Below are 12210 nucleotides of genomic sequence, written 5' to 3' on the forward strand. Positions count from 1 at the left end.
AACAAATGTTTTTGTTGAAAGAATAAAATTCTCAGCATTAAAATTGTAGGTAAAGAAATGATGTCACTAGAAGCCCAATAGGTTGTGTTCTTACCCAGACACAGACACAGCGAGGATGGATGGGTCACACCAATTATGCCTGAAGTTCCTTCAGTCATTATTACTTTTAAAAGAAAGTTTCTAGGGTCTATAATTCAGGTGATTCATCTATATAATCACTACTACTAAATTTCAATAAGAGAAGAAAAAGACACCCCAAATGCAATTGAGGCTACAGTAAAAAGTCACATAAATGCATAAAATAAATGGTAAAGTATCCAAGCTTACCTGGTATGCAGAAGAGACAGTGTGGTCACTGGGATTTGGCATAGCATCCTCTTCACGCTGGCTTTTTATAGAAGGAACAAGCCCTGCCTCAAGGGAATGGGAGACTTTGGGGCCACTGCATCTCCATTGCTTACCTGTCAACCATGACTCATCCTAGGTGCTTCACCCACTTACTGGTTCAGCTTAAGTGATTAAACTAGTAATGTGATTTTTTTCAGGTGCTGACAATTATGCAGTCTAAGCATTGACCCTGAAGAATACTCCCCACCTCCCACCGTCTTTACATGTGATGTTAACAGGTAGGATGCTATGGGAAATCAAGGAAACAGGGTATCAGAAATCTTGTCTTTCGGGTGTCTTAAGTAGAGCCTCAATTTAGATGAGTTTATTGGGATAATTGGGATCTATGGTGGGCAAGGAATAACCAGGAGGTGCTTCTCATTTTTCTGGGAGGCAATGGACATAATGTCATTACTTTCTTCTACTTGGGACAGTTTAGATCATAGTTCTACTTATCCATTACTTAGTGGACTTAAGACCAAAGGGGAGATAAACAAAACAAAAAACAACAACAACAACCAAAAAAAAAAAAAAAAACAAATAGAAGCAAACAGACAAAAACTCTAAAGTGACTTTCTATATTTATTTATTTATTTTTTATCTCGAGAGGCCCCCTTTTCCAATAAAAGGTACAAAAATAAAAGGCACAAGGCTGGAAATCTCTATTACAAAAGGGAAACTCTGACCTGCATAGCAGGAGGACCATTTGGCTTCAGGTCCAAAGTGACTTGGTTCTTCTTTTCCAGCTACTTTTCCTGTTTAGTGTGGCAAATACTTGGGCAGGTGGTTAACAGGGAGATGAAAATTGAGGTGAGATTAGGATATTGGCAGGGAGTGGCAAGGTGGGCTTTCACAGTGATGGACATTTGAAGAGCCGAGTCTTAAACTCTAGGAAGAGCACACATAGAGTACATAGGAGAGAGTTCAGCAGAGCCTAACGAGCAGAGCATCTTTTCTCAAACTCAGCCATGTCTTACAGGATGAGGGGGCTGTGTAAACAGGGTAAATAGGGAGTTTCTTCTTTGGCAGCAGTTTCTCTCCTAAGCTAGGGCAAGCCTTACCTGACATGGGAACATGGTTTCAACTCATACAATGTCCACCATTATGACATGGGCTGCTTCACCTCATTTCCTCTTTCCTTATCAGAAATCGTGATTTTCTACAAAGTCTCCTTTTCTACACCATTATTCAAAGAAAATACCTAATTTCTTATGCAACAAATCTTCAAATAAACAAGAACAGTTAAATTGATATAAAAGTTAAGGACTGCAAACTAAAGTCTTGAAATTTTCATCACGACATGATTCATTTCTCCTGTCTACCTTGGAGTTCAATGTAAGCAAACAATATTTGGTAATAAGAGAAAAGCTCTTTGAAGCAAACAACCATGTTTAGTTGACTCTTGTTTGAAATCAATATGAAGGAATTCTTTCACAGATAAAAGGTGCCCAATCTCTGTCTGCTCATTTTCATCTCTCCAAGAAAATCAAAATAATCTAGTGTAGAACTGAGTGAGCATATGCTACATAATTTCCATTTCTTTATTTTTTTACTTCATTAAAGAAAATTCTAATTTCTTCAATGCCATCTGTCACATTCAAAGCACATTGGAATTGCTCTCAACCATCAAGATCTCAGACTCTATGCTGTGGGAGATTGCAATACCAAATGGTGACAAGTGGAATCTCCCAAGACTGAGCAGGATCAGACAACTGTCAAGCGTAATGTGAGGCTTATGAAAGAGTGAGTTACAAAGCTGCAGGTAATGACATGTCCTGGAACCTCCCTCCTGGGGTGTGCACTTGGCATTAGTGATGCGTCTTGCAGTTATAGTGGGTTGTGAGAGACAATGGAAAATTTTTAGGTTTCTCTAGATGTATAGAAAGCAAGCTCTTCCAGTTTATTCATTCAAAGAAGTTTTGGATGTATCAGTGAAAAACAACAAAGTTATCAAATCATTCGGACTACACACATTAGAGGAGAAGCCAGAAATCTATTACAAATAAAAAAATTATGGGCATGAGGACTTTATAGTTAATGCCATGGGGAACAAAGGATATCAATGAAAGCAATTAGGAATGCCAAGGAGGTAATGATATTTGTAAATAATCTTCCAGAAGGTGGTGTTTGGTTACACCCACCCCCCCCCATAAAAAAACTGAAGCTATTGGAATATCTGAGGATAGACTGATCAAAGTTAGACACTATCTGAAGCAAATCTTTCAAGTAGCAAACCCAAAACAAGTGCTAGAGCTGCCTGGCAAGCTCCAGTGGCACAGGGGCTGAGACAGAGGCCACAGAAGAACCTGGCAGTCATTCTCACAATGACACCTTCCCACAGGTCCTTATGAGTATGGTTAGACAATCTTTATGAGAATGTGCTAAGGAAACATCTCTTCACTGCCCAAATATCATGTTCCCTAATTTATTTTTATTTATTTAAATTTGAAGCAAGCTTGTTTTACATGTCAATCTCAGTTCTCTGTCCCTCCCCTCATGTACCCCCCAACCAAGTCCCATCCCATCATCCCCTTTCTGCTAACCAGAAAGGATGAGGCCTTCCATGCGAGAATCTTCAAAATCTGCCATATCATTTGGGGCAGGGTCCCCCATGTGTCTAGGCTGACAGAGTATCCCTCTATTTGGAATGGGCTCCCAAAGTCCATTTACATACTAGGGATAAAAACTGATATACTACCAGAGGCCCCATAGGCTGCCCAGTCCTCCTAACACCCACATTCAGGGAGTATAGGCCAGTCCTATGCTGGTTTCCCAGCTATCAGATTGGAGTCCATGAGCTCCCTCTTGTTCAGGTCAGCTGTTTCTGTGGTTTTCTTCAGCCTGGTCTTGACCCCTTTGCTCATCACTCTAATCTCTCTGCAACTGGATTCCAGGAGTTCAGCTAAGTGTTTAGCTGTGTGTGTTTCCTTCTGCTTCCATTAGCTACTGGGTGAAGGCTCTTGGATGGCATATAAGGTAGTCATCAATCTCATTATCAGGGAAGGGCATTTAAGGTAGCCTCTCCACTTGCTTAGATTGTTAGTTGGGGTCATCCTTGTAGATCTCTGAATATTTTCCTAATGCCAGATTTCTCTTAAAACCTATAATGGCTCCCTTTATTATGGTATCTCTTTCCCTGACTCAATATTCCTGCTCCCTCATGTCCTCCTCTCCTGCCTTCTTCCCATCTTCTCTTTCTTTTAACTTCCTCTTCCCTCCCCCATGCTTCCAATTTGCTAAGGAGACCTTGTCCCTTTCCCCTTCTCCAGGGATCATGTCTGTCTGTCTTAGGGTCTGTCTTATTTCCTAGGTTTTATGGCAGTGTGGATTTTAGGCTGGTAACTTTTGTTCTATGTCTAAAATCCATATATGAGTGAGTATATCCATGATTTCCCTTTTGTGACTAGGTTACCTCACTCAGGATGGTTTCTTCTAGTTGCATCAACTTGTTTGTGAGTTCCAAGATTCTGTTGCTTTTTCCATTGAGTAGCACTTAGGTTGATTCCAGGTTCTAGCTATTACAAATAACTATGCTATGAACATAGTTGAACAGATGTCCTTGTTGTATGAATGTGCATCTTTGGCACATATTCCTAAGAGTGGAATTGCTGGATCTTGTGGTAGACTGATTTTCATTTTCCTGAGGAACCTCTATACTGATTTCCAAAGTGGCTTTATGAGTTTGCAATCCCACCAGCAGTGGAGGATTGTTCCTCCACATACTTTCAAGAATAAATTGTTTTTGGTGTTTTTGTTTTTAGCCATTCTTTTTTTTAAAATTTATTTATTTTATATAACCAAGTCCATTTAAATGAAAACAAACATTTATAGACAATATTTGGGAATTTGGGCGTCGTTCTTTCCAAAATACTTCCTGCTGGTAAGGGGCGCTGTCATGGGGGATTCGAAGAAGATTCAGAAATCCTGGCTGTAGTCTGTAAGGCTGGCTTTGTCCAGCTGTTTTGAATGTAGGATCACCTGGTACTCTGTTTCAGGTGGTCTGGCTTGATCAAACCACATTAGTCTGGAAGGAATCCACATCTTTTCATTTTCTGTGGAAACAAAAATAGAAATCCTTTTCCCCAGTAACTTGTCCTTGAACTTAAATTTTGGAGTCAAAGCATTTTTTTTTTAAATTTAATTTATTATTTTACATGTCGATCCCAGTTCCCTCTCCCTCCCTCCCTCCTTCCCTCTCTCCTTCCCTCCCTTTTACCCTCTCTGCCCTGCACTCTATTACCCCCCCTCCCATCCCCCCACACCAATTCCATATATAGGGGAATGCCGTCCAGTTGGGGTCATGTAGGTCTGGCAGGTCATGTGAAGTAGGACTAGGGCTTCTCTCCTGTCTCTAGATTAAGGCAGTTATCACTCCATGGGGGATGTGTTCACAAAGTCCTTTTGTGCACCAGGGATACATCCTTGGAGTATGATGATATCCCAGAGTTGATTTGATTTGTATTCCCTGATGGCTAAGGATGTTGAGCACTTTCTTAAATGTCTTTCAGCCACTTAAGATTCCTCTATTGAGAATTCTCTATTTAGTTATGTACACCATTTTTAATGGGATTATTTGGTGTTTTGGTGATTAGCCTTTTGAATTCTTTGTAGATTTTGGAAATCAGCCCTATGTTAGATGTGGGGTTGGATAAATATTTTTTTCCATTCTGTGGGCTGCTGTTTGTCTTGTTGACTGTGTCCTTTGCCTTACAGAAGATTTTCAATTTCAGGAAGTCCCATTTATTAATTGTTTATCTCAGTGTCTGTGCTACTGGTGTTTTGTTCAGGAAGCAGTCTCCTGTACCAATTTGTTCTAAGAGGTTCAGTGTGGTTGGCTTCATGTTGAGGTCTTTTATCCATTTGGACTCAAGTTTTGTGCATTGCAATTGATACAGATCTATATGCAGTCTTCAAGTCAGCATCCAGTTATGACAGCACCTTTTGTTGAAGATGCTTTCTTTTGTTCCATTGCATAATTTTATCTTCTTTGTCAAAAATTAGGTGTTCTTAGGTATGGGGGTTAATATCAGGGTTTTCAATTCAATTCCATTGGTCTACCTGTCTATTTTTGCATACGTACCAAGCTATTTTCAGGACTATAGCTCTATACTAGAGCTTGGAATCAGGGATGGTGATGCCTCCAGAAGTTCCTCTATTGTACAGGGTTGTTTTGGCTATCCTGGGTCTTTTTTCCATATAAAGCTGAATGTTGTCCTTTCAAGGTCTGTGAAGAATTGTTATGGGAAGAATTTTGACAGGCATTGCATTGAATCTATAGATTGCTTTTGGAAAGATTGCCATTTTTACTATATTAATCCTACCTTTCCAAGTTCATTCCATATATATATATATATATATATATATATATATATATATAATTTTTTTCTTATTTTACATATTGATCTCAGTTCCTTCTCCCTTTCTCCCTCCCATGCCCCCTGCTCCTCATCTCATTCTCCCCCAACTAATAGAGGGGCCATTATAGGTTTGAAGAGAAAACTGAGTCTAGAGAAATTTCCAGAGAGCTACAAAGATGACCCCAACAAACCATCTGAGCAACTGTGGAAAGGCTACCTTAAATGCCCTTCCATGATAATGAGATTGATAACTAACTTATAAACCATCATAGAGCCCTCATCTAGTGGTGGATGGAAACAGAAACAGACACCCACAGCTAAACGCTGAGCCAAACTCCAAATGATTTGGGAGATTTAGATGATCCCTCCTGGAACACATCACCCTCCCTTCTGGTACCTTCTTAATCTCTTTCTTTAAAGACTCAAAGTTGTTATTATATAGATCTTTCATTTGTTTGGTTAGTGTTACCCCAAGATATTTTATGTTTTTTGTGGCTATTGTAAAATGGGATGTTTCTCTGATTTCTTTCTGAGCCCCTTTATCATCTTCATGTAGTTAGGCTAGTTATTTTCTTTCTTTCTTTTTCTTTTCTTTTCTTTTTTTTTTTTGAGTTAATCTTGTATCCTGCTACTTTTCTCAAGGTGTTCATCAGCTGTAGGCGTTCACTGGTAGAGTTTTCAGGTCACTTATGTAAACTATCATATCATCTGCAAATAGTGAAAGTTTGATTTCTTCCTTCCCAATTTGTATCCCCTTGATCTCCTTTTGTTGAGAATGAGAGTTTCTATTCTATAATGAAAGAGTTTCATATATGAGTAGGTTAAACTCACAGCTAAAATCATTTAATACAGGGGGTTTACCTATTGAGTAACTGCTTTTAACAAACTTAGAATTGACCTGGACTAGCAGGTCCTCCTTCAATGACAGTATCCTGAGAGAGATCAGGGAATAGGATTGTTTAGAATTAGGAGGTCTTACACAAGGTATGTCTTATGACAAGATAGCTTATTAAGAAATACAACATCTTATACACTATTTCCAAGGCAGTAATGGGAGGGACAGTAGAAACTATCATACAATTGGATGATATCAGAAGGAAGAAAATCATGAAATGTTGTGCAAGGGAACACAGAGTATATCAAGAATGTTACAGATGGAGCACACAGTGCTCTTGAGACTAGCAACCTTAGCTAAGCATGGTTCTCCAACAAAGGAGCAAACCAGGCCCCTGAATGTGGGTCTTAGCTAGGAGGACTAGGCAGTATGTGGGGCCTCTGGCAGCGGAACCAGGATGTATCCCTAGTGCAGGAACAAACCAGATACATGGGGGAGGGCCTAGGCCCTGCTTCAAATGACTTGACATACTTTGATGATCCCTCTTGGAAGGCCTCATCCTCCCTGGGGAGTGAAAGGGGGAATGGAATGGGTGGTCAGCGGGGGATGGGGGGTGGGGAGGGAGATTGGCACATGTGAAGATGTGAGGGATAGTAAGCTGGGATTGATATGTAAAATAAGATTGTTTCTAATTAAAATAAAATTTATTAAAAAATACAAAGATTGTAAGGCAAATTAAAAAAATTGTGTTCTCAGTATCTAAATCCTGGCTCCTTCAAGGCCCTGGTTCTGCAAAGCCTATTCCTAGTTTTAGAGGAGGGACTGTGTTCATTCTCCATACATGGGACCTGGGGAAAAACCTTGGATCAGTTCAGTTCTCAATATAAAATTATAGATTTTGAAAAAAAACCAACTCTTTTTTTTTAGTACAGCTATGTTACATATTGTACAAAAAGTATATTAAAATGTGATGAAAGTAGGGATGCTGGTATGATGGCAACTGAATACTTGGAAATTGACCAAATGTATCACTTATTAGTAGTCACCTGACACCTGTTTTGTTTCCTTTGTGATTCAGGTTCAATAAGAGCTTACATGGTTTGCAATTCAAAATAGTATATAAGCCTTAACTAGGACAAACAGGTTGATGAAAAAGTTCAAGAAGATTAATATTGTGAAAAATGGCCATTTTTACCAAGTAATCAATCTAGAGATTCAATGCAATCACCATAAAAACTAACACAATTCTTCATAGAAATTGAAAAAAAACTTCATATAGAAACACACACACACACACACACACACACACACACACACACACACACACACCAGGATAGCTAAAACAATCCTGAATAATAAAATAACTGCTGGAGGTATCACCATCTCAAATTTTAAGTTGTATTACAGAAATGTAATAATAATAATAAAAAAAAACAGCATGGAATTGGCATAAAAACAGACACATTGGTCAATAGAATATAAATAAAGACCAGATATAATTCAACACATCTACAGATACCCGATTTTTAATAAAAAATATACACTGAATGAAGACATATTCAGTAAATGGTGCTCGTCAAATTGGGTAGCTGCATGTAGAAGAATGAAAATATATCTGTATCTTTCACCCTGATGAAAACAACACCAAATGGATAAAATTCCTCAACATAAGATCAGATATCTTCAATCTGATAGCAGAAAAGTGGAGGTTAGGCTTGAACTCATTGACATAGGAAATGACTTTCTGAATAGGGCACTGATAGCACATACATTAAAACAATTAATAAATGGGATTGAATGAAACTAAAAAGCTCCTATATATCAAAAGACACCATCACTCTAGCAGAGCAGCAGCTTACAGAATGGGAAACACATCGTTATCAATTATACATCTGACACAGGATTAATGTCTACAATATACAAAGAACTTAAAAAACTGAATATCAAGAAAACAAACAAGCTAACTGAAAAATGGAGTATAGAACTTAATAGAAAGTCAAAGCAAGAAAGAAAGGGAAATGGCAGAGAAACACTTAAAAATGTTCAACATCCTTAACCATCCTAGGAATGCAAATTAAGACTACTTTGAGAGTTTAGTTTACCTCAGTGAGAATAGCCAAGATAAATACAACAAAAGACAGCACTGATGAAGATGGAGGGAAAGGGAACACTTACTCATTGCTGGTGGAAGCACAAACTGGTATGGCCACTGTGGAAATCAGTGTGAAGTTTCCTCAAAAAGCTGAAAATCAATTGACCTCAAGATCCAGCTATGCTATTCTTTGGCATTTGCCTAAAGACTCTGCATCTTACTAGAGAGACAGTCATCTACGTACACTGCTGCTCTATTTATAACAGCTAGAAATTGTAAACAGCCTAACTGTCCATCAACTGATGAATAGGAAAAGACAATATAGTACATTTACACAATGGAATATTATTCATCTGATTAGAACATGAAAGTATTTGTTCTTCTACAGGCATGTTAGCTTTTAAGCCTTTGACATGTGTGCTTCAATCTGAATAATTTCAGAAATAGGTAGCTAGTAAGGCATCAAGGTGAGGGAGAAGTGATCTTCAAGGAAGAGAAAATAGAATATAGTGTTTTGTAGAGAAAAACAAGCTAGAATAGGACTATCAAATGGAGAGAGGGATGGGAAAGAAAGGTATGGAGGGGATATAGGGAGGGGACAACTAGCACTAAAAGCCTTTTGAAAGTCCACATGGAAGCTTACTACTGTAAAAGGTCCCTGAAATATAGATACATATGAAAGAAATTAAAACTAAGTCAGCATATAATTAGGACGACAGTGCCCCAACTAGGCATCTTCTATTTTTGAGTTCTTTTATTGATTAAGTTTATTTTTTAAAATTTCAGTTTGTATTCCAACCATAGTTCTCTCTCCCACCCCCTCCTCCTGTCCCTCTTGCTCTCTCCCAGCCCACTCCAAATCACTCCTCCCACCAAGTAAGGGCTCCCATGGGGGATCAACAAAACCTGGCAAGACCAAGCCCCTCCCCCACAGCATAATGTTGAGAATAGCATCCCATCTTAAGGAATGGGCTCCAAAATGCTAGCTCATGCACCAGGGATAGATACTAGTCCTATAGGCATAGAGCCTCCATGGGACTAGGCCCTCTGCATGTGGGAGACAATTGTGTATCTGGGTCTATCCGAGGGTTCCCTGACCAACTAGGCATCTTATGCCACCAAGTAAAACCTTCTGTGCCAGGAATGGGTTATATATTTGAGTCATTGGCTAAAGGGGTGCAACAGGCTATTGCCAATGCTATTGGTTACTCTCCATAGGCTAATAATAAGGCCCTATTGTTAAAGAAACAACTGATTTATGTCACCAACCATGGTTACAGCAAGCTGGTGCATAACTAGAACCTTCATTCCTACTGACTTGTATTTATGGTACTGGAAGGTACTCTTCCCACTACTGGAACAAAAAAGCATTACCACATAGCTACAAACACAGGGACCTACAACAGCAAGGGTAACCAGCTTACAATCCACAACCCCAGAGAAGCTAGGAAACAAGGAGGACCCTAAGAAAGACATACATGGACACTACCCCCCTCGACAAGGGGAAAGGGACAAGATATCCTGAGCAAATTGGAAGTATGGGGGAGAAGGGGGGAGAGAGATAAGAGAAAGAGGAGGGGAGAAGGGGAGGGGAAGGGGAATATGAGGGATCAGGTAGGTCAAATTGGGGGAAGAACAGAGAAGGAGAGCAAGAAAAGAGATACCTTGATAGAGGGAGCCATTATTGTCTTAACAAGAATTCTGGCACTAGGGAAATCTCCAGGGATCCATAAAGATGGCCCCAACTAAAAATTTAAGCAATAGTGGAGAGGCTAACTTAAATGCCCTTCCCTGATAATGAGATTGATGCCTACCTTAAATGCCATCCTATAGCCTTCGTCTAGTAACTGATAGAAGCAGAAGCAGAACAGATAAGCATTGAGCAGAACTCCTGGAATCTAGTTGTAGAGAGGGAGGAGTGATGAGCAAAGGGATCAAGATCATTCTGGGGAAACCCACAGAAACAACTGACCTGAACAAGTGGGAGCTCATGGACCCCAGTCTGACAGCTGGGGAAAAAAATCATAGGATGGAATCAAGCCCCCCTGTATGTGGGTGGGTGTCAGTTGGGAGGCCTGGGCAGTCTATGGGACCTCTGGCAGTGGAACCAGAATTTATCCCTGTCACCTCAATTTGGGAAAAAGAATTTACTTGGGTTTCTCTGTCCTCTGGATGGCACAGGGTACCCTTCAAAGCTATTGTAGGTACAGCCAGGCAAGAGCAGGTAATTTGCAGCCATGAGCTCTGCTGCTTCATGAATTATGTTAATATGATTTAAATACAAATTTTCTCCCACACATCCATGTATTTGAATAGCTTCTGATAGTTATGTGGAGAAGTTATGATGTTATATAATTAATATGCCTTTACACTGAGAAATCACTCCACACTGAGATCAGTAAATGGAAAAAGCTATTAATATTATGCATATGGTTCTGGCTAATGCCTTAAGCAGCCTCAAGCAGAATATAACTCAATCTCCTTCTCGCTGTGGCCTTAGGCTACATTTTAAACAATGCAAACAGAAACAGGAGATTGAGAGTCTGGCTGCCTGGGCAGATGGAAGATTCACCCAGTAAAGATATTGCCAGAATTAATTTAAGAACACCAGTGTTGCTCTTTACTGAATGATTGTTATACAGGGTCATCTTGTCATAATTATGTTTTTCCTAATAAGAGCACAGGGGACTTAGTGGCAGACCTGGACTTGATGGTGATTATGAGCCTATATTGTCCTCTGCCTACTCTGAGCTAGCCTTCAGAAGTGTGTCTTTGGTATACCAGGAATAAAGGCCTAATTGCTTGTCAATCCTGCTAAATAAACATTTACATGCTAGGATCCCCAAATTTGCATGTCTCTAACAATACTGATTAGAATATTACTTATCCTTGGAGTGTTTTAGAAATAGTGCTTATCTTCCTAAATCCCATTTGTGTAATTTAATGTCCCGTGAGTAAATCAATTAGTAATTTTTTAATATCAGTTTTATTGGTTTGAGGTTTTTCTACATCAATTTTGTTAGGAAAGGAGCAAAGTTGCATTTAAAGTTGTGAATGGGCCAACAAATAGTTAAGAATAGCATCATTAAAGAGAAACTGAGCATTTTGCTCTGGGGCAATGGGAGATTGAATATGAGACCTCTCTGGAAGACAGCAGGTTTTATTTAGCCATATATTTGTCTTACTGGTTTTTGTTGTTGTTTATTTTGATTTCATTTCAGTTTTGAACAGAGAGAACAAAACAAAGAAGAAGAAGAGAATGAAATTCAGTGGATAGGGAGGTGTGGTAATTTGAATGTAATTGCCCCCCCCCACAAGCCTACAGGAAATGGCATTATTAGGAAACATGGCCTTGTTGGAGGAAGTGTGTCACTGTCTGAGATAGCTTTGAGATCCCATATATGTTGAAGCTATGCCCAGTGTCTCAGACTACTTCCTGTTGCCTTTAGATCAAGACATTCATAGCTCCTTCTCCAGCACCATGTCTGCCTGCATGCTGCCATGTTGCACCACGATGATAAAGGAGTAAACCTCTGAAA

The sequence above is a fragment of the Phodopus roborovskii genome, unplaced genomic scaffold, assembly GCF_943737965.1.
Source record: "Phodopus roborovskii unplaced genomic scaffold, PHOROB, whole genome shotgun sequence".
Classification (NCBI taxonomy): domain Eukaryota; kingdom Metazoa; phylum Chordata; class Mammalia; order Rodentia; family Cricetidae; genus Phodopus; species Phodopus roborovskii.